Here is a 22,400-nt window from a genome sequence, read left to right on the forward strand (position 1 = left end):
CTACACATTATAGTTATCAGATTCACATGGAATTGTTGTGCAATTTAAATGTTTAAATATGAAACTATTTGTGAAAAAATGAAATGTAATTTAGTTTCTTAATGAGAGAACGGTTTGTCATAGAGTAAACTCTGCCAACTCAGTGGCCCCGCCCATGTGAACAGACAGTGGTTGTAAACTATTAAACACGGCCCTCTCTCCCAATCCTATATAAGCCCCTTGATGAAAATGTAACTTTCTGTTCCAAGGACAAAGACCACCTACAGAACTTAGCCAACCTTAGAGAACCTAACTAAATTAGCATCCAATTTCAATGTGAAGGTGACGACCTACACGCTGGAAGGATGAATTTCGACTATACCAGACAGAATATAGCATGAGCATATAGCATGGCAACTTGGTATGAAGTTTGAACCCTTATTCACTAAATAAGTGATACCTCCTATCCATTGCGTTAGCGCAGCAACTGTAGACGTGGGCTAGGAGAGGACGGACAGAGTATCTATTCTACCACACGACGACGGTACTACCAAGTATACAGTTTACCACCAGAGACATTCTTCAAAGAACAAACCGGCCTTCCATCGACGACCAATCTACCGAAGCGCAGCTCAGAGTAAATATTTATTGCATTCTCCTTTTTTAAATGGGCGGTTATTTAGAATGCATAATATTCTGAATTTACGATAGCATAGCGTCTCCCTTTGTTACTCAGTCTTCCTGCTCTTTCACTCAAACCCAACCCCTTCTCGTTGTGTAACCAGCCGTCGTATCTGTTCCGTCCACCAGGGACGTTTTCTTTATGACATAATTTGTAATCAATGTATGATCCATTCTGTGTAGATGTAAATCTGTGTGATTATTTAGTAAATAAATAATTAAACCAAATTTTGTATTGCTGATTCAACTTATAACTCATGACCAAGAATTTACAACTTTCAGATGAGACTAAACAAGGTGACGATTAAATATTGACTGCTATTGATGTAAAAGATTACTAGGTCTTTAAGAGTTTATTCGGAAGATAACGGCTCTATAAACATTCTTTCGTGGTGCCGCAACTTTCTAGTTAATTACATTCACCTGATTAGCTTAATCAGGTAATATGAATTACAGAGAAATGATTTTATAGAATAGCATGTCATATCACTTAATCCGGCATAGCCAAAGACACGACACACCTTACCTATGCCGCTCGGCCATCGCTCATCCATATACTGCACTTATATGTATGTACATATTCTCATTTACCCTTTTATATTTGTGTGCATTAGGTAGTTGTTGGGTAATTGTTAGATATTAATGCACTGTCGGAACTAGAAGCACAAGCATTTTGCTACACTCGCATTAACATCTGCTAACCATGTGTATGTGACAAATAAAATGTGATTTGATTTGTGTACAACTTATGCTCTAAACCCCGTGTAAAGCTAGGGGTTATTTGTCCACTTTAGTTGTGATACAAACCTTATCAAAACATATTGGCCTATGGGCTAGGCTACATGAGACATGCAACTATGATTTGAAAAAGTTGCACAAAAGAAAAATACATGCGCTGTTTCTTGCCTTACTGCACACGAATATTGTCACCCATCAGACTATTCTTGAGTTAGTGTCTTCACATATACCAAATAATATATGTGGAATTAGTTTTGATTTAGAATGGACCATTATCATGCACTTGTCGGAAAAGGGGCATGGGTAAAACATTTTTAAATAATCTATGCATTTAAATAGCGAATGGAGGACTCTTTTCCCATGGTTCATTTTCATGCCAGCCAGGTAGGCTATACTCCTGTTGTAAAGCGCAGCAATGTGCTTAATAATAGGAAAGTTGATAAATATAGTAGCCCTAGTCTATAGGAAGCTGATGGGATCCTCGTTTTAATAGAGGCCATCAAAACTCTCTTTTCTCGGGCAGTTGCATAGCCTACAGAAATGTTGTGCACCATGAGCTTATGGGCTCTCATAAAGTGTTTGATTAGATTTTTGATGACATTGCATTGATGTCAAAGTGATTCGAGGGGCAATAGAGTGCTGAGTACCAGACAGTTAGCAAGTTTGGTAGGCTACGAATGACCATCAGCAGCATCAGAGCTTGGAGAAGCCTGGTTACCGTGACTAAACGGTCACGTGGAATTTGACTGACTCCTGACCGCCCGTGTGGCGGTAATACGGTCGCCGTAACAGCCCTATGCACAAAAAGCAAACATTTTGTGCACAAATTCGTTTACATCGCTGTTAATGAGCATTTCTCCTTTGCCAAGATAATCCATCCACCTGACAGGTGTGTCATATCAATTAGCTGATTAAACAGCATGATAATTACACAGGTGCACCTTGTTCTGGGGACAATAAAAGGCCACTCTAAAATGTGCAGTTTTGTCACACAAAACAATGCCACAGATGTCAAGTTTTGAGGGAGCGTGCAATTGGCATGCTGACTGCAGGAATTTACACCAGAGCTGTTACCAAAGAATTGAATGTTAATTTCTCTACCATAAGCCATTTTTGAGAATTTGTCAGTACGTCCAACCGGCCTCACAACCGCAGGCCACGTGTAACCACGCCAGCCCAGGACCTCCACATCTGACTTCTTCACCTGCCAGATGGTCTGAGACGAGCTACCCTGAAACTGATGAAACTGTGGGTTTGCACAACCAAAGAATATCTGCACAAACTGTCAGAAACATAAATCTGTGTGCTCATCATCTACACCAGGGTCTTGACCTGATTACAGTTTGGTGTCGTAACCGACGTCAATGGGCCACTGGCATGCAGTGGGCCATGCAGACAAGGTGTATGGCGTGTGGGCGAGTGGTTTGTTGATATCAATGTTGTGAACAGAGTGCGCCATGGTGCTGGTGGGGTTATGGTATGGGCAGGCATAAGCTACAGACAATGAACACAATTGCATTTGTTTGATAGCAATTTGAATGCACAGAGATACCGTGACGAGATCCTGGGGCCCATTGTCGTGCCATTCATCTGCCGACATCACCTCATGTTTCAGCATGATAATGCACAGCCCCATATTGCAAGGATCTGTACATACTTTCTGGAAGCTGAACATGTCCCAGTTCTTCCATGGCCTGCATACTCGCCAGACATGTCACCCATTGAGTATGTTTGGGATGCTCTGGATCGATGTGTACGACAGCGTGTTCCAGTTGCCACCAATATCCAGCAACTTCGCACAGCCATTGAAGAGGCTGGCCACAATCAACAGGCCACAATCAACAGGCCACAATCAACAGCCTGATCAACTATGCGAAGGAGATGTCATGCTGCATGAGGCAAACGGTGGTCACACCAGATTTCTGATCCAGACCCGTACCAACATATGCATATCTGTATTCCCAGTCATGTAACAATTTATTTCAATAGACGGATTTCCTTATTTTAACTGTAACTCAGTAAAATCTTTGAAATGCAAAATGCATACATTTCAAAGATTTTACTGATTTACAGTTCATATAAGGAAATCATTCTAATGAAATACATTCATTAGGCCCTAATCTATGAATTTTACATGACTGGGAATATAGATATGCATCTGTTGGTACGGGTTTCGCTCTCGGAGGAGGGCACACTGGACGAGGAGTAGGGTTGATTTGAGCGTTCTGACCTTGCAAAGGCAGTCAAGCACCCAAGCTAACGTTGGCTAGCTTGCGAGCTGCAGACACAAATGAGACCACTCTGACCATTTTATTTGCTCTAGCAGAGCTGGTTAGGCAGTTTTCATGTTATTCAGATCGCTGGTGACTGTAACAGTGCTGCTGGCAACAATTTAATTATGCTTTTTTGCCAACGTTTACTGACACCGGCCATTCATCATTAATTATTCTGCGCTGTGGTACACTCAGATGAGAGTGCTCTGAAATCGGAGTAGATAGCCAGAGCGAATTTACGAATTTATGAAAGCACCCGAATGTCCATTGAGAACGCACAACGACTATACCATTTAATAACTAAGCTAATAATGACAGGAATAATCAAGTCAATAAATGTTGGGTAGTTAGCCTTTAGTTAATATACTGGCAAGTTTGATGTATAAGCAGCCAACTAACATTAGGTAGCTAGCTAACATACCGGTACATACTGCTGTAATGATATGCTATGTGGTTCATAAAGACAGCATAGCTAACAGATTGCCAGAAAACATAACGTGTAAGGTAACTTATTTGTTAAGTCATTACTTTATTACATTGCTTAACATTTGTCATAATTAGTTAAAGCAATGAATTTGTATCCGCTCTGGTTGTACTTCGGCTGCATATTTTACGCCATTTTCTTCAAGTCTGAAAATTATGTGAAGCCACGTCCATTTCCTGAAGAATTGCATTATGGGCCCTGAAGTACGGAAATAGTGTTCTCTGCATGTATACTTCATATTTTGGCGAACACGTGTAACAACACCTGCACAGGATCGGTACATCTGAACATCACACCTGCGGGACAGGTACAGGATGGCAACAACAACTGCCCGAGTTACACCAGGAAGGCAATAGTCCGCAATAGGCTGAGAGAGGCTGGACTGAGGGCTTGTAGGCCTGTTGTAAGGCAGGTCCTCACCAGACATTACCGGCAACAATGTCGTCGCCTATGGGCACAAACCCACCGTCGCTGGACTAGACAGGACTGGCAAAAAGTGCTCTTCACTGACGAGTCGCGGTTTTGTCTCACGAGGGGTGATGGTCGGATTCGCGTTTATCGTCAAAGTTATGAGCGTTACACTGAGGCCTGTACTCTGGAGCGGGATCGATTTGGAAGTGGAGGGTCCGTCATGGTCTGGGGCGGTGTGTCACAGCACCATCGAACTGAGCTTGTTGTCCTTGCAGGCAATTTCAACGCTGTGCGTTACAGGGAAGACATCCTCCTCCCTCATGTGGTACCCTTCCTGCAGGCTCATCCTGACATGACCGTCCAGCATGACAATGCCACCAGCCATACTTCTCGTTCTGAGCGTGATTTCCTGCAAGACAGGTATGTCAGTGTTCTGCCATGGCCAGCGAAGAGCCCGGATCTCAATCCCATTGAGCATGTATGGGACCTGTTGGATCAGAACGTGAGGGCTAGGGCCATTCCCCCCAGAAATGTCCGGGAACTTGCAGGTGCCTTGGTTGAAGAGTGGGGTAACGTCTCACAGCAAGAACTGGCAAATCTGGTGCAGTCCATGAGGAGGAGATGCACTGCAGTACTTAATGCAGCTGGTGGCCACACCAGATACTGACTGTTACTTTTGATTTTGACCCCCCCCCCCTTTGTTCAGGGACACATTATTCAATTTCTGTTCATCACATGTCTGTGGAACTTGTTCAGTTTTGTTCAGTTTATATCTCAGTTGTTGAGTCTTGTTATGTTTATACAAATAATTACACATGTTAAGTTTTCTCGAAAAGAACGCAGTTGACAGTGAGATGACGTTTCTTTTTTTGCTGAGTTTAAATCCACAATCGCTCTATAATCATACTATTCATTTTTGTGTCTTACTATCTGCAAACAGCAAGTTGTTGCTAAAATAAATAATGTTAGCCACTAATGCTAATTGCTAGCTAAATATAGTTAGTCAGCGCAAGCATAGCTAGCTCTCTATTACAGCCTGATACCATTGCTGTTGTATTTTAGCTACTCAAAGCTACAGTAAGCGAAAACATTTTAATTTAACATGAATTAGGGTCCACTTGGTAAAAGCTGACGAACACTTTGGTTCCTACCCTGTCACAATAGCCCGTCCCTGGCATTTTCATTCATTATCATGTCAAACAACACTGTATTCAAAGTGCCCACTATATTCCAACTTTTGGTGGAAGTTTTATTGAACTGTATAACACAATCAGAATGGCCAAAGCCCCATTAAAAACGCCTGGAATGTATTGTCATCCTAGGGCCATGCCCTACTCATAAAGCATATTTAGAACTTTTATTATTAAAAAACTGCAAAAATTGTCAACATTTAAAAAAAATATTGTGGTGATATTTTGGTCTGGTCCTAACCCCACGTTCCTCAGCTCCACTCTCTCTTCCACCACCATGTCTCTCAGCTCCTTCAGCTCAGTCCAGATGTCAGACTGGTTGGTCAACTGTTCAACATCACTCTCCCTGCACGCTCTCCCTTCACTGTGACCCGGTTGAGTGATGTCATTCTCTCTGACCCCGCCACTCTCTCCCTGAGCCCATGCTCCAGACCGAGAGAACAGCAACACCAGCAGAGCTGCAGCACCCTCCATTCTGAAACAATGCCTCTTCAGAACTAAAGCAATCTACTGGGCTCAGTCCCCACCTTTATCTTTTTACATTGGTCTTGGTGAACCAATACATGGGAAGTTGAAAAGGTGGCATCAGTGCAGCATACACTACATGACCAGAAGCATGTGAACACCTGCTTGTTCGAACATCTCAATCCAAAATCATGGCTATTAATATAGAGTTGATCCCCACTTTGCTGCAATAACAGCCTCCACTCATCTATGAAGGCTTTCCACTAGTTGTTGGAACATTGCTGCGGGGACTTGCTTCCATTCAGCCACAAAAGCATGAGTGAGGTTGGGCACTGATGTTGGGCAATTAGGCCTGGCTTGCAGTCGGCGTTCCAATTTATCCCAAAGGTGTTCGATGGGATTGAGGTCAGGGATCTGTGTGCGGGCCAGTCAAGTTCTTCCACATCAATCTCGACAAACCATTTCTGTATGAACCTCACTTTGTGCACCGGGGACATTGTTATGCTGAAACAGGAAAGGGCCTTCCCCAAACTGTTGCCACAAATTTGGGAACACAATCGTCTAGAATGTCATTGTATGCTGTAGCATTAAGATTTCCCTTCACTGAAACTAAGGGGTCCGAACCATGAAAAACAGCCCCAAACCATTATTCCTCCTCCACCTGACTTTACAGTTGACACTATGCACTGGGGAAGATAGCAAACCCAGATTTGTCTGTCGGACTGCCTGATAGGTGAAGCGTAATTCATCCCTCCAGAGAACTCGTTTTCACTGCTCCAGAGTCCAATAGCGGTGAGCTTTATACCACTCCAGTTGACACTTGGCATTGCGCATAGTGATCTTAGGTTTGTGTGCATGCGGCTGTTCTTGTGCTGACATTGCTTCCAGTAGTGAGTGTTGTAACCAAGGACAGACGATTTTTTACAAGTTATGCGTTTCAGCACTCAGCCGTCCCGTTCTGTGAGTTTGTGTAGCTGAGATGTTGTTGCTCCTAGATGTTTCCACTTCACAATAAAAGCATTTACAGTTGACCGGGGCAGCTCTAGCAGGGCAGAAATTTGACAAACTGACTTGTTGGAAAGGTGGCATCCTATGACGGTACCATTTTGAAAGTCGCTGAGCTCTTCAGTAAGGCTGTTCTACTGCCAACGTTTGTTTATGGAAATTGCATGGAGGTGTGCTCGATTTTATATACCTGTCAGCAAAGGGTGAGGCTGAAATAGCCGAATCCACTAATTTGAAGGGGTGTCAATATACTTTTGTGTATATATAGTGTATCTTGATTATTGCCTAGTCATATGGTCAGGTGCTGCAAAGAAGGACATAAAAGAAAACGCTGCTGGCCCAGAACAGACTGGTGCGTGTTGCTCTTCACTGTGATCAGAGGTCTATATCAATACTATGCATGCCAGTCTCTCTTGGCTAAAAGTATCGGAGAGATTGACTGCATCGCTTCTTATTTTTTATAAGTAACAATGTGTTAAATTCAGATTTGTTTTCATAGTCAATTTACACACAGCTCTGACACGCACCTACCCCACCAGACATGGCACCAGGGTTCTTTTCACAGTCCCCAAATCCACAACAAATTCAAAAAACTCCTATCCATCTGGCAAACCTGGTTTCAAAAAACTGAAAGCAACACCTCCCCTATTTGACCTAGATATATTGTGTGTATGTAGGCTGTGACATTTTAAATGTATGTAGTTATGTCCTTGAGCTTTTCTTTTCTATTAATATTCTGTATTATGCAATGTTTTGTGTGGACCCCAAGAAGAGTAGCTGCTAATGGGGATCCTAATCAAATAGCAACATTTGGAGAACATAGTCAAGGACTATGTGTGATGTAAAAGTACACAGGTTAATGATGATGAGGTATGATATAGGACACTAGAAAGTACAGATAGTGATATTAAGGAATAATGTTATTTATAAAGATTTTATTGTGTGGTCAAAGTGACATATTAACATAGGAGCCAAAGGTTCCACTTTTATTTCAGACTACTGGGACAAATCATTAGAAAAGCTTGTTACAACAAGCTTGTTACAATGTTTTTATTACAAACTACGAATGGAATGTAGATCGGTGCTGATGTTAATTTAAGGTGTCTGTGTCCTTGTGTGTCTCTGTGCGTGATCGCTGCAGGAGACATACCAGTCGGTGTATAACTGGCAGTTTGTCCACTGCCTGTACCAGACATGCCACAAGAGGTCTCTTCACAGTCCCCAAGTCCAGAACAGACTACGGGAAGCGCACAGTACTACATAGAGCCATGACGACATGGAACTCTATTCCACATCAAGTTACTGATGCAAGCTGTAAAATTGAATTTAGAAAAACAGATTAAAAAACACCTTATGGAACAGCGGGGACTGTGAAGAAACACAAACATAGGCACAGACACATGCATACACACACACACCATAACATGCGCACTGTACACACGTACACATGGATTTAGAACTGTAGATGTGTGGTGGAGCAGGGGCCTGAGGGCACACAGTGTGTTGTAATGTTTTGAACATTTTTATAAACTTTTTTGCTGGACCCCAGGAAGAGTAGCCTTGGCAGCAGCTAATGGGGATCCATAATAAACACAAATACCTGTGGCGTCGTTTTCTCAGCACGCTGCACCCCAGCGACGTCCTGCAGCCCCTCATCTACCCACTGTACCAGGTCATAGTGGGCACCATCAAGTGGGTACACACACACACACACATAGAAATTATGTTTGGCCCGCTATAGAATTTCTTAATCTCTATGTGGCTCTCGAGCCAAAATGTATTGCCCACCCCTGCCCTAAAAGCAAGTTGTACTTCACATTTTCACCAGCAGGTGGTAGTGTTAACCACTGAATCTGTGTCTGTATTGCTGTGCAGGCTGGTGCCCACTAAATGCTACTACCCTCAGAGGATCCACTGTGTGAGTGGCCTCACCCTCCTCTCTGGCAGCACACACACCTTTGTGCCCATTCTGCCCTTCCTACTGGAGGTAAGAGCCAAATCCACCCATCACCATCCCGAACCTACCTTCAATGCCGTCGGAGTACGCCAAATAAAAATGTGATTCACATTTAACAAAGTATATATACTTTTTTTACATTTTCAAAGAGTCCATTTATATTTTCCAACTGACTATACATTTGGGTAAGTTCTTTTTTCTTGCACGAGTAGCTTCGTTTCACTTCCAAAATAAAATTAAACCATCTAGTGTTTTTTTTCTTTCTTTCTTTTTTACCTTTATTTAACTAGGCAAGTCAGTCAAGAACAAATTCTTATTTACAATGACGGCCTACCAAAAGGCAAAATACTTCCTGCTGGGACGGGGGCTGGGATTAAAAATAAATACAATATAAATGTAGGACAAAACACATCACAACACTACATAAAGTGAGACCTAAGACTACAACATAACAAGGCAGCAACACATGACAACACAGCTTGGTAGCAACACAACATGACAACAACATGGTAGCAACACAACATGGTACAAACATTATTAGGCACAGACAACAGCACAACGGGCAAGAAGGTAGAGACAACAATACATCACGCAAAGCAGCCACAACTGTCAGTACGAATGTCCATGATTGAGTCTTTGAATGATTGAGATAAAACCGTCCAGTTTGAGTGTTTATTGCAGCTCGTTCCAGTCGCTAGCTGCAGCGAACTGAAAAGACGAGCGACCCAGGGATGTGTGTGCTTTGGGGACCTTTAACAGAATGTGACTTGTATGTGGAAGATGAGGGCTGCAGCAGATATCTCAGATAGGGGGGAGTGAGGCCTAAGAGGGTTTTATAAATAAGCATCAACCAGTGTTCAGTGAAATAACAACACAATGTCAAATACAGGTAGCCTAGTCAAATAATTAACATCCAATCACATTAACCGCTACTCTCTCTATTCCGCTATTCCACTAACGGTCTGTATGTAGCCAAACGTAGCTGCTGCTCATGTTGGTATCTGTACTGATGGCGCAAAAAAAAGCCATGACAGGGAGACAGGGAGACAGAGTGGAATGGTAACATTCGTGCAAGCAGTTGCTCCCGATGCCACTTGGGTACACTGCAGCATCCACCGAGAGGCTCTTGCTGCCAAAGGAATGCCTGACAGCTTGAAAGACGTTTTGGACACTACAGTGAAAATGGTTAACTTTGTTAAAGCAAGGCCCCTGAACTCTCGTGTATTTTCTGCGCTATGCGATGACATGGGCAGCGACCATGTAACGCTTTTACAACATACAGAAGTGCGCTGCTTATCAAGGGGCAAAGTATTGACACGTTTTTTTTTAAATTGAGAGACGAGCTTAAAGTTTTCTTTACTGACCATCATTTTCACTTCTCTGACCGCTTTCATAATGAGGAGTTTCTCACATGACTGGCCTATCTGGGTGATGTTATTTCTTGCCCGAATTATCTGAATCTAGGGTTACAGGGACACTCCGCAACTATATTCAATGTGCGGTACAAAATTGAGGCTATTATTTAAGAAGTTGGAGCTCTTCTCTGTCTGCATTAACAAGGACAACACACAGGTCTTTCCATCATTGTATGATTTTTTGTGTGCAAATGAACTCCAGCTTATGGACAATGTCAAATGTGATATAGCGATGCACCTCAGTGAGTTGGGTGCGCATTTACGCATGTACTTTCCCGAAACGGACGACACAAACAACTGGATTCGTTATCCCTTTCATGCCCTGCCTCCAGTCCACATACTGATATCTGAACAAGAGAGCCTCATCGAAATTACAACAAGCGGTTCTGTGAAAATGTAATTTAATCAGAAGCCACTGCCAGATTCTGGATTGGGCTGTGCTCAGAGTATCCTGTCTTGGCAAATCGCGCTGTTAAGACACTGATGCCCTTTGCAACCATGTACCTTGGCGGGACTTAGCCTAGTGGTTAGGGTGTTGGGCCCGTAACCTGAAAGGTTATTAGATCAAATCCCAGAGCTGATAAAGTACAAATCTGTCGTTCTGCCCCTGAAAAAGGCAGTTAACCCACTGTTCCCCCATAGGCTGTCATTGTAAATAAGAATTTGTTCTTAACTGACTTGCCTAGTTAAATAAAGGTTAAATTAAAATTAAATAAAAAACCTATGTGAGAGTGGATTCTTGGCCCTCACTAACATGAAAACTAAATACAGGCACAGACTGTGTATGGAAAATGATTTAAGACTGAGACTCTCTCCAATACAACCCAACATTGCAGAGTTATGTGCATCCGTTCAAGCACACCCTTATCATTAACCTGTAGTGAGTTATTCACAATTTCCGATGAACAAATAAGGTTTTATATGTAAGATGGTTAAATAAAGAGCAAAATTATTGATTATTATTTTTTGTGCCCTGGTCCTATAAGAGCTCTTTGTCACTTCCCACAAGCCGGGTTGTGACAAACTCACACTCATTCATTCTTATGTTTAATAAATGTATCATATAGTGTGTGTGTGTGTGTGTGTGGCAGGTGAACCACTGCTCTATACTAAGGGTGCCCCACCTTCCCCCAACAGCACTGCCCTCCTAGGCCTGTATTCACAAAGCTTCTCCCTGTAGAGGTGCTGATCTAGAACCAGTTTTGCCTTCTTTACTTAATAATGAACACGATTACAGGGACAGGAGGGACCTGATCCTAGATCAGCACTCCTACTCTTAGATACTTTGTGAATACGAGCCCTGAAGGATTTCGCTCCAACCCTAATCTAGGTATCACACCTAAATGAACTGGTAATATGCTCACTGGACCATGCTCAGCGGAATCTGGTATGTTAACTTACAACAGGGTCGGATCAAAACCTTGCATAACCAGTAGCTCACTATGAGGAGGGTTGGCCACCCCTGCCCTGAGCACTTGTGTAGCCTTGATCTGAAGGGGTTGATTAGATGTGAGAAATACCTCAAAAGGACAACATTTGGCAACAGAACCAATGGAAACAAACAACTTGGGTGGGAGTTATGCAACATTTTCTCAGGTATCAGTGGAAAACACAGTCCAGTGTATCAAGGCAGTTAGCGAGGTCTCAACGGCTAACAACGGCATAGCCTCGGAACGATGAGGGGGAGGAAGTACATCTGAGGTTTGTGTGTGCGCGCTACACACCTTTGTTATCAGGGTAAGGGCACAAACTGTCAACATGTTTGACTGTGTGCGTGTGGGTTTGGCTTTGAGTATATGTGGTGTGCATACCCATATATGTCTTCGTGAGTGCTAGCCTCCTGTGGTAAGCTAACAGGAGAACGGTAGTATGGAGGCGACAGCTTGGTTTTGTGGGAGTGGTCACCGTGATGGTCTGGTGTGTGTGTGTGTGTGTGTGTGTGTGTGTGTGTGTGTGTGTGTGTGTGTGTGTGTGTGTGTGTGTGTGTGTGTGTGTGTGTGTGTGTGTGTGTGTGTGTGTGTGTGTGTGTGTGTGTGTGTGTGTGTGTGTGTTGATGGTCTGACCAAAGTGATAAAGGCCAGACTGTGGTTTACTCTGCTCCTAACGTGCTCTGCAGACCACATCCCTCTCTGCCTACGGCACAGCCGTCCACCCTCCAGCACACACACTCCAAGAACCCCTCACAGCGCACAGTGTTTATTCATGATGCACCCCATTGCCTGTTTATTCATTTTTTGAACTGTTTCCCTCATTAAAGAGAAAAGAGGCTGAGGTGCGCGCTGCTACTGTTTTAATTAGAGCAGCAGAAAAGCACCCCCCTCGTGCTCCCCCGTTTGTGTGTGTGGGTGGGGAGGTGGCCGGCTGCTACATAGGCAGAGAGGATGTGGTCTGCAGAGTGCATTAGTAAACCTGTCAACCTGCACGCATTTTGCATACCATGCACACAATTTGAGGTCAAAGTACGCCGGTACAAAAAAACGACCCAAAAATAGGCTTCTAGTTGGCACATTGTGGTAACTGTAACTGTCTGAAGTTGGAGCTGAGCCATTCAGACGACTCGGATGAGGAGAAAGTTAGTTCTCTGCTCAGGCCCACCCCTATAGTCATAGTACTATTGGTTTTCCTCCATCTACCTGGATGGCAGCTCTCCACTTCATTCATTGATACCACAGGGTAGGTAAAATGGAGAACAAACTGTTTGACAAATACATTTTCCAAAAATATATGTGTTAGTCAAGCTCATAACCACTATTATTTTGTAGTTAGCGCCTTAGCTAAGGCTAACCCTGGCAGGTAGCCTAGCAGTAAAGAGCGTTGGGCCGGTAACCAAAAGGTTGCTGGTTCAAATCCCCAAGCCGACTAGGTAACAACTGCCGCTGTCCCGTTGAGCAAGGCACTTAACCCTAATTTTCTACAGTGGTGCCGTACTACTGTGGCTGACCCTGTAAAATAGCACATTTCATATGCTTGATCTCTGTAGTAGGCGCGAGCGCATTGACAAGCAAGGAAACGTGCAGTGCTGTGGGAGTTCAGTACGCGTCGCTGTGGAGATGGAAACAGACAGACAGTAGCAGAGAGCTGTTCCTCTAATATCATCCTTCACAGAAATGTAATTTAGGCTGTTAAAGATTAGCAGGCCTATGTTAATTAATCAGTTCATCTGTCCTCTTCATATAGCTGTATGTCAACAGTGGGCTGCTAATGGTGTGATGATAGTTCGCCAATTACGACAAGGCATGTTGAATGAATGGTAGCCTAGTAGTCAGACCTAATTTGATAGATTAGGTCAGGGATGGAGAACTGAAACAAGCTCCTATAGGCCTAGTTCAGTTGTTTCATATTACAAAAAGCCTACAGTAAACTAGACTACTACATTGCATCCAGTAATTGAATTATTCTGAATTTTCTCCCCAAACACAATTAAGCCAGTTGACATTTTCATTCGACTATCCACATAATTACGCCTATTATTTAGAATAATCATTACCCCAAAATGTAACCTACAAAAATTTGAAAGCGTCATTGAGACACTTCAATTTAATTTAGGATCAAACAAGACTTCTGTCTTGGTTACAATGTTTGATATATTTTAAGATGCTAGTTTTCAGCGGTTACAGGTTTTTCAAAAATGCTAAATGCTACAACTTGACTGACCTCATCCGGACCTCCCCCCTACCAAACCTTAGGCCTACAGTCGTGGCCAAAAGTTTTGAGAATGACACAAATATACATTTTCACAAAGTTTGCTGCTTCAGTGTCTTTAGATATTTTTGTCAGATGTTACTATGGAATACTGAAGTATAATTACAAGAATTTCATAAGTGTTTTATTGACAATTTCATAAGTTTTTTATTGACAATTACATGAAGTTGATGCAAAGAGTCAATATTTGCAGTGTTGACCCTTCTTTTTCAAGACCTCTGCAATCCGCCCTGACATGCTGTCAATTAACTTCTGGGCCACATCCTGACTGATGGCAGCCCATTCTTGCATAATCAATGCTTGGAGTTTGTCAGAATTTGTGGGGTTTTGTTTGTCCACCCGCCTCTTGAGGATTGACCACAAGTTCTCAATGGGATTAAGGTCTGGGGAGTTTCCTGGCCATGGACCCAAAATATTGATGTTTTGTTCCCAGAGCCACTTAGTTATCACTTTTGCCTTATGGCAAGGTGCTCCATCATGCTGGAAAAGGGTGACAGGGGAAGAACAATGATTCCAAGCACCACCCTCCTTTTGAAGCTTCCAGTCAGTTATTCGAACAAAATCAGCATGACAAAGTGATTTCCAGCCTTGTCCTCGTCAACACTGTGTTAACGATAGAATCACTGACATGATGTCAGCTGGTCCTTTTGTGGCAGGGCTGAAATGAAGTGGAAATGTTTTTGGGGGATTCAGTTCATTTGCATGGCAAAGAGGGACTTTGCAATTAATTCCAATTCATCTGATCACTCTTCATAACATCCTGGAGTATATGCAAATTGCCATCATACAAACTGAGGCAGCAGACTTTGTGAAAATTAATATTTGTGTCATTCTCAAAACTTTTGGCCACAACTGTACATCAGCACCACCTTGTCAGAAAATCCTAGGGAGTGCCTTGATTGTACATTTTAAGCATATTTCTAGTTAGCTAGATGAAGAGAAGCCAATTACCAAGTACCCATAACAGTCTATAGACTACCATTCAGACTGAGGCAGTCTTCTGCCAACATTATTAGACTAAAAAAGTGCCTAAGCAAATGCGTGCCTTGTGGGATCATAAATATGTGTCAAGTTTGGTATGTCTGAGTTAGGAGCAGAGCGTAAACCACAGCCGGGTCTTTATCGCTCTGGTCAAACTGTGCACATGCACACGGGAACAAGCGCTCGCCTCCCATACTGCCTTTCTCATGCTAGCTTAGCCAACAAACACTCAAACACACTCCATATACAATAACAGACCTCACCATCATACACACACGTGCTTTGTGTGTGTGTGTGTGTTGGGGGGGCATATGATTTGGAGCTTCCTGCTACAGTGGCCCCCTCTGTGTATCAGGGCTGGCCCATATCCACCCCCCCCCCCCCCCCCCGGTGACCACCACCACATCCGATGTTTGTACAGACAGACCTGGCCAGGAGTGCTCCCGCTCGCCTAGTGCCAACGACCTCACATGCACACACACACAGATACACAAACAAAATATAGAGAACTAGGTCAATCCAGTACACATAAAACACACAATGTGATATGCAAAATGATATAAGTAAAAATACAGAAATATAGCACTGGCACATACTGTGCTGATTCTGAAGGACATGCACAATATAATTGGCATTTGTTTATTTGGATCCCCGGTAGCTTTTGCAGAAGCCACAGCTACTAAAGGGTCACATCACCAGGGGCACACAAACACACACTCAAAAAACACCAAGCATATAGTGTTTGATGGGTTGTAGTTTTTAATGGTATGCTTTTTTACGGACTGTAACCTTTGGTCATATATTTGCATTGATAATTTATTAAAATGTCTGTCGTCAGGAACCTCAATTATTTTTCCTTTGTACGAGCCCCATACCAAAGGATGGTGACGTCCTGGCTTGTGTGTTTTTGAGGGCAGGCACTGTCACTGGTGTTTTGATGATGTCTAACGTGTGTAAAGTTTTTGCTAATTTAGCATGATTTCTGAAGGCACACATTTTTCTGTTCTTTCGTGTGTCCTTTAGATCATTCGTCAGGTGGACTTTAACAAGAAGCCTGGTCAGATGAGTGTGAAGCCCATCAAATTTGATGTTATCCTGAAGCTCAGCAACACCAACCTGCAGGAGAAGGCCTACAGGGTGAGTATTGCTAGTTTAGCATGTTAACTAAATAGGCTTGTATACAACAGGAGAAGAATTCGACTGGGTAGGTATTGCTAGCTTAGCATGCTAACAAGGCTTGTTACCACAGGAAAAGACTTAGACTGGGTGAGTACTGCTAGCTCAGTTAGCTTGTCTTAGCCATGGTGGGAGTAGGCTTAGTACTACTAGATTCATAGGTTGTAATGGCTAGGAAAATGTATTTTTAACTGGGAGGCCTAGTTTTGTCCTCAAGCAGGTCAATATAGTATCTTCTCATGCCACTTGACCTCTTGATACTTGAATCATCTCAATTAGTAATCTAATTAGGCTACCAGTAATTAGGCTATAAAGGAGAATTTTGCTGTATTTGTTTATTTAAATGGCATGTTATAGAAGGGTCCAAACACTTTTTTTGTATTTTTGTTGTTGTTGTGATTTCACTTGTTTTGGAGAAACTTACCCCAACCAGCGACTCACTTCCTCATTGTGCAGTACGGGGGCTCTAAAAAAAAATGAAATGCTCCAAAAATACCCAAAATATGTCCTTTAGAAAGGGAAAAGCTCCCAGTACAGGTGATGCAGGTCTTTTAGATCAGTGGTTCTCAACTGGTTTTGCCTCGGGACCCAAATTGAACCGGGTTGTCTCAGTTGCGACCCAATACTCACATCGCGAAAAAAGAATAGCCAAAATACAATCAGGAAAACAATTTTGATGCTATATTGATGGTAAATGTAACAATTATATGACAAGGGAACAGCATTCCCACCTCTTTCATTGTCAATAATTAAACGTTGCCCATATTCTTGATGAAGAATGTTAAACTCACTGGTTTGAGACCACAAAAATCAACCAAAATAGTGCTGCTACCCAGCTAGCCATGAGGAATCGACCCAGAAGCGGCCCTCTTCCGAGGGGCCGGAACTGATTGAATTACCCAGGAATCGGGTGTCGTACTTGGCCCGGAATCAAAATGAATGACTGCCCAGAATCGGCCCAAGTACACCGGGCCGTTTCCGTCTACCGGAATTCAGCCGAATTTGCCGGAATCTTACCAGAATCCCCCCAGAAGTGGCCCGATGCAAATTTAAATAAATGTATACAAAATTACCCGTTTTAGTAATTACTATTTTACATTTTATGCATACAAATTATACTCATCCACCCCCCAAAAAAATATATATTGGAGGAAACATCATACACCTGGTGTCAGCGTGCATGCGCCTGGCCCGCCACAGTGCGATCAGACAAGGACATCCCGGCCGGCCAAACCCTCCCCTAACTTGGACGTCGCCTCATGGGTCTCCCGGTCGCAGCCGGCACGAGTATCGAACTAGCATCTGTAGCAACGCAGTTTGCACGGCGATGCAGTGTCTTAGAGCGCTGTGTCACTCTGGAGGCTACATCCACAAAGTTTTTAATGCTTATTGCCTTGCACAAAGTATCAAAATACTAAAATACAACTTAAACAGGACTCTTAACGAATTCAATTTAAATGGTAATTGTATTTTTTGATCACAGAAACAATGACAAAATATGGAAAAATGTATAAATAATGAAACATTAATTATATAAAGCAGCCAGTGTAATCATCTGCCAGAGACTAGCCCCAATCGTCCTGAGACCCAAGTTATACATTTGGGCCAGATAACTCGCACCGGAATCGGCCCAAGCCTTAAGTAATACATTTGGGCCAGATAACTCACACTGGAATCGGTCCGAGCTCAATCTCCGCATCCTAGCCATAAGTAATACCGCCTAAGGCGGCCCAGACTCGGGCCACATGACGTCGGCCGAGTCTGACTCTCAGCCGAGTGCCCCGACTCTCAGCCGGAATCTGCCCAGATCCACTATGCTAGCTGGGTAATAGCTCTATATTGAAAATGTGATTGAATATTTTTTTGGGGGGGGGGGATTATTTTACAATTTTAAGTTCGTTATCATTTCTACACACTTTCTACCTGGTTTAAGTCATTAAAGTTCAGACTGGAGTATTTTTTTTTTCATAAAAATAATATATCTCTTTTTTTTTACTCAGACACCCATGACCCACTCAAAACCTGCCGGGACCCACACTTGGGTCTCGACCTACCAGTTGAGAATTGCTGTTTTAGATGTTGTACAAATTAAATGGTGTCATTACGAACTTTATCTGCAACGTTATATTTCATTTTGTTGCGACTCGAGTGATACCCTTCTGTTCATTCTAGCATCATGCTACTCAGAGAATGGAACATCTGGATAGGGGAAACGGCTCGAGTCGCACAAAATGGAATATACCTTAACATTGTGGATAAAGTTCAGAATGACACAATTTCATGTGTACAACATCTAAAGGCCTGCATCACAATACTGAGAGTGTTTCCGTTTCTAAAAAAGTATTGGGGTGTTTTTGTTGCATTTGTTCATGTTTCTTTCCTTTAACTAGGTTATTTCTATGACTTGTTCTGACAGACCACATGGTGATGCACCTGTTTTATAATGGTCGCCGAGATTGTGGTGCCTACAATGGTGCGGCTTGGTGCCTTAGTACAAGGATTGATATTCTGATAGGTCATCAGTCAGGGGCTCAGGTATTTCTCTTAGCCCTAGCTATTGTAGCATGTCTAGAGGGCATGTGCAACTAGCTTAAGATCTTTGTTGGAGTAGCCTAAGTCTACCGGATGAGAGAGGATGTCCTTTTATGTTCAACCTACGGGCGTTGTGCGAAAATAGCTCTCGCTGTCCTGCATTGTTACATAGTTTAGTTTCATATTTTTACTGTTTTAGTTGTTCTGGACTTCCTCATGAAAATCCAGTCAGATTTAATTAATATATGACCAATATACAATTCCTCACAATTCCACCCTGCTTTAAATTTTAAAAAATGTTGGGAAAGATTCCAGATTAGATTATGGTACACTACTCAACCTATTGTGTGTGTCACTGTAATAGAATAACGATGGCATTTACAAGGCGACAAGAGCAGCTGATGAGCTCCATGGCTCAGGCCTTAACTAATGTATTTTCACACTCGTCCCTGACACTGTGGGTGTTACCCTCCATGTGTGCATAAGAGGATTAAGGGCAGCGGGCGAAAGCGGATGTCAGGGGCTCTTACCCGTGTGTAAATCGCAGTGCTCGTCGTCGCTGCCAAGAGGATTGCCTCAAGGCCCTCTGGGATTATCCCTCACACTCCTCTCGTCAGGGCTGGCTTCGCTGCTGTCGTCTGGGGCAACCGACGCCACCGGCTCCACCGATTGCTTCTACCATGCAGTCAGTGTATCATGACTCTACCCTGCTACTGTCAGACCTGGCTAAACGAGCACCTATCTGACCAATAGACCAAGTAGAGAGTGACCAACTACCACAATAGACTATGTGACAATGGGTCTTAGTTTGGCATACAGTACAGAAATTAGCGTTATTACCATAATAGAACTCAAATGGATGGAACATTCGGTCATACCCTCTGTGTTGTATTCCATGTATAGCCTAACTGCTGCATTGATGGACCCATGCTAAATCATTTGGAAAAGAGGACCACGTCTTTTGATAAACTGGTGGTAATGTTATCTTAACGTGGGGTAGGGCTGGGCGACCTGTAAATCATATAAAAAAACAAGATCTAATTTATGGGCGATTCACAATAATTATCGCTAAATAAGCTTTGTTGTACAATAAAAGGTCAAATACACTGCATTTCAAACAGTCAGCAATAATCTAATGAATTCCGGGCTTGTGAAATTATACCTAGGCTAAATATAAGCCTTTCACAATAAAAAATAAATACTTTTTTTACTGTCATATTTTGTGTTTTACAGGGAGAGCCATGGTAGTACTCCGCCACTGGAGCAAATTAGGGTTAAGTGTCTTGCTCAAGGGCACATCAACAGATGTTTCAGCTTGTCAACTCGGGTATTCAAACCAATGACCTTTCGGTTACTGGCCCATTGCACTAACCGCTAGGCTACCTGCCAGCCTCATAAAACACAATTTCTGTCAGTAGCGTCCGAACGGTTTGGTCTAGAAAACTATTATATCCATTTTGCTCTACAACCCCCACAAGTGTCAGGGGACTTGTCTGAAGTCGGTACAGCCGATCTGACCATTTCTGTCTGTGGCATCCGACCCGTTTGGTCTACACACTGTTCTCCATTTTGCTCAAGGACACCCACAAGACTTGTGAATGGAAGTACATACGGAAGTAGTTTAGTGCCTAAAAAAAGGGTTAAATATTTTTTTAAATCCTGATCTTATATCTCTCGGATATAGGACAGACATCAATTTTTCCCCCATGTATGAACCAATTATTCAGTGTGTTTCTATGGGCTTATAGCAGTAAGGCCAAATTAAATGTTTCATCAAAAAATGTAAATAAATATATTTTTGATACCTAAAGGGGTACTAAAATTCTAAATCAAATCACTAAATGATCTGGTATGGCCATCATAAAACAATTCCATATGTTTGCTTAGTAGAACCCCCCGGCTTAGACTCTTGAGGATTAGTCCCGCCACCTTGGATCTATTTGCTACTGTAGCTAACAAGGTAGAACAGTTGAATTGTTATGAACACACCCTTCTGTCCGTCTCCAACAGTTTTTACAGCATGTCCAAGACCAGCCATCTTTCATTCTATCGGTAATGGTTGCCAGAGACGCGACCCAGTCGTAAGGTCTTTGTGTTCTAAAATGTTCCTTTGCCACGCAGGTTGGCAAAGTTCTTATCTAGAGGCGTAATGGTACACATATTCATACTGATCCGTTCGGTACAGGGACCTCTGTTCGTCCGCACTGTAATAAGAAAAAAAACACTAGGCTATGCATCTTGAGTAATTCTGAGCTGAAAAAAACTAACATGTCAGGTTATACAGTTAAAACAACTGAGTACGTTGTAATCAAAAGTCACATTTCAAACTGTCCTTTTGTGAGGCGCAGCCGAGAACTAGGTCTGTACGATGGCGAGTGGTGGCGTCCATAAACCAGAATTAGAGGATCCTCCATGCATCATCGTTTATCTCCAGTTTGGGAACATTTTGGCTTCGCAGTAGATTACAACGGCGATGGAGAGTTGTGGATGAAATAATAACAGTATGTCACAACACTCAATGAGAATAGCCTATGCAGCTGCCAACACCTCAAATATGTTGACACAACAACATCGCTCCAGTATACCGGAGCAAGATGCACATGCGAAGAAACAACAACAAAACAGCTTCTCCCTTCTGCATTTAAGCAGCTGATTCTTTCCCGGCCAAAGAAATTACAAGAGCGATAGCTAGGCTGTGTTTATTTTTTTTTACAGTCTTTGGTTTATAGCTGCGGATATTCGCCCATTCTCGTTGGTTGAGAGTAGGGGGTTTCAGCACCTTGTGAAAGTGCTCGAGACACGTTACAAACTTCCCGTTTGCACCCATTTCAGCAAACAGGTAGTACCAACTCCATAAGCAAGACAAAGTTGACGTTTTCAATGAATTGGCCTATGCACCGTGTTGCGCTTACTAAACACTAGAACCGCCAAGATGGTCAATCTGACAGTTTCCAATTTCAATAACTTCATTTCAATAAAAACCTTTAACCCACCAGTCCCTGACTTTCCTAAATATGTGTATTTTACACTCTAGCAGTACTTTGAGAGAGCAGTACAGATAAATATAATAATAGACAAAAACTTTCTGAGCATTTCATCCACAAAGCACAATGAAGGTCAAAATGCTTTGAGGAGTACCAAGAGCCGCCAGTCTAATAAATCCATTTAACTAGAAAAGCATGGCCTTGTTGGACCCCTCCTTGATATGATCTTGTTATTGTCACATGTGTGTGTGCACATGCATCTATCAATCCAATGTTATCATGATTTGTTGTAAGGGATATTATACTTTAGTAATCCACAATTACCTGGTGATGTAAAAGTATAATGACATTATCTTCCATATTCCTACAGATACCTTGTAACTGGCGATTCTTTCAAAACAATTACCTACTGTTACTGTGTAGGGCA

At 42.6% G+C, this 22,400-nt stretch overlaps 1 pseudogene; it reads left to right on the forward strand.

Moving 5' to 3' along the window:
* Window positions 1-7,151: 7,151 nt before the first annotated feature.
* Window positions 7,152-22,400, forward strand: part of LOC120060895 — a 45,026-nt pseudogene continuing 29,777 nt past the window's right edge.

This window comes from Salvelinus namaycush, chromosome 16, assembly GCF_016432855.1.
Source record: "Salvelinus namaycush isolate Seneca chromosome 16, SaNama_1.0, whole genome shotgun sequence".
Lineage (NCBI taxonomy): Eukaryota > Metazoa > Chordata > Actinopteri > Salmoniformes > Salmonidae > Salvelinus > Salvelinus namaycush.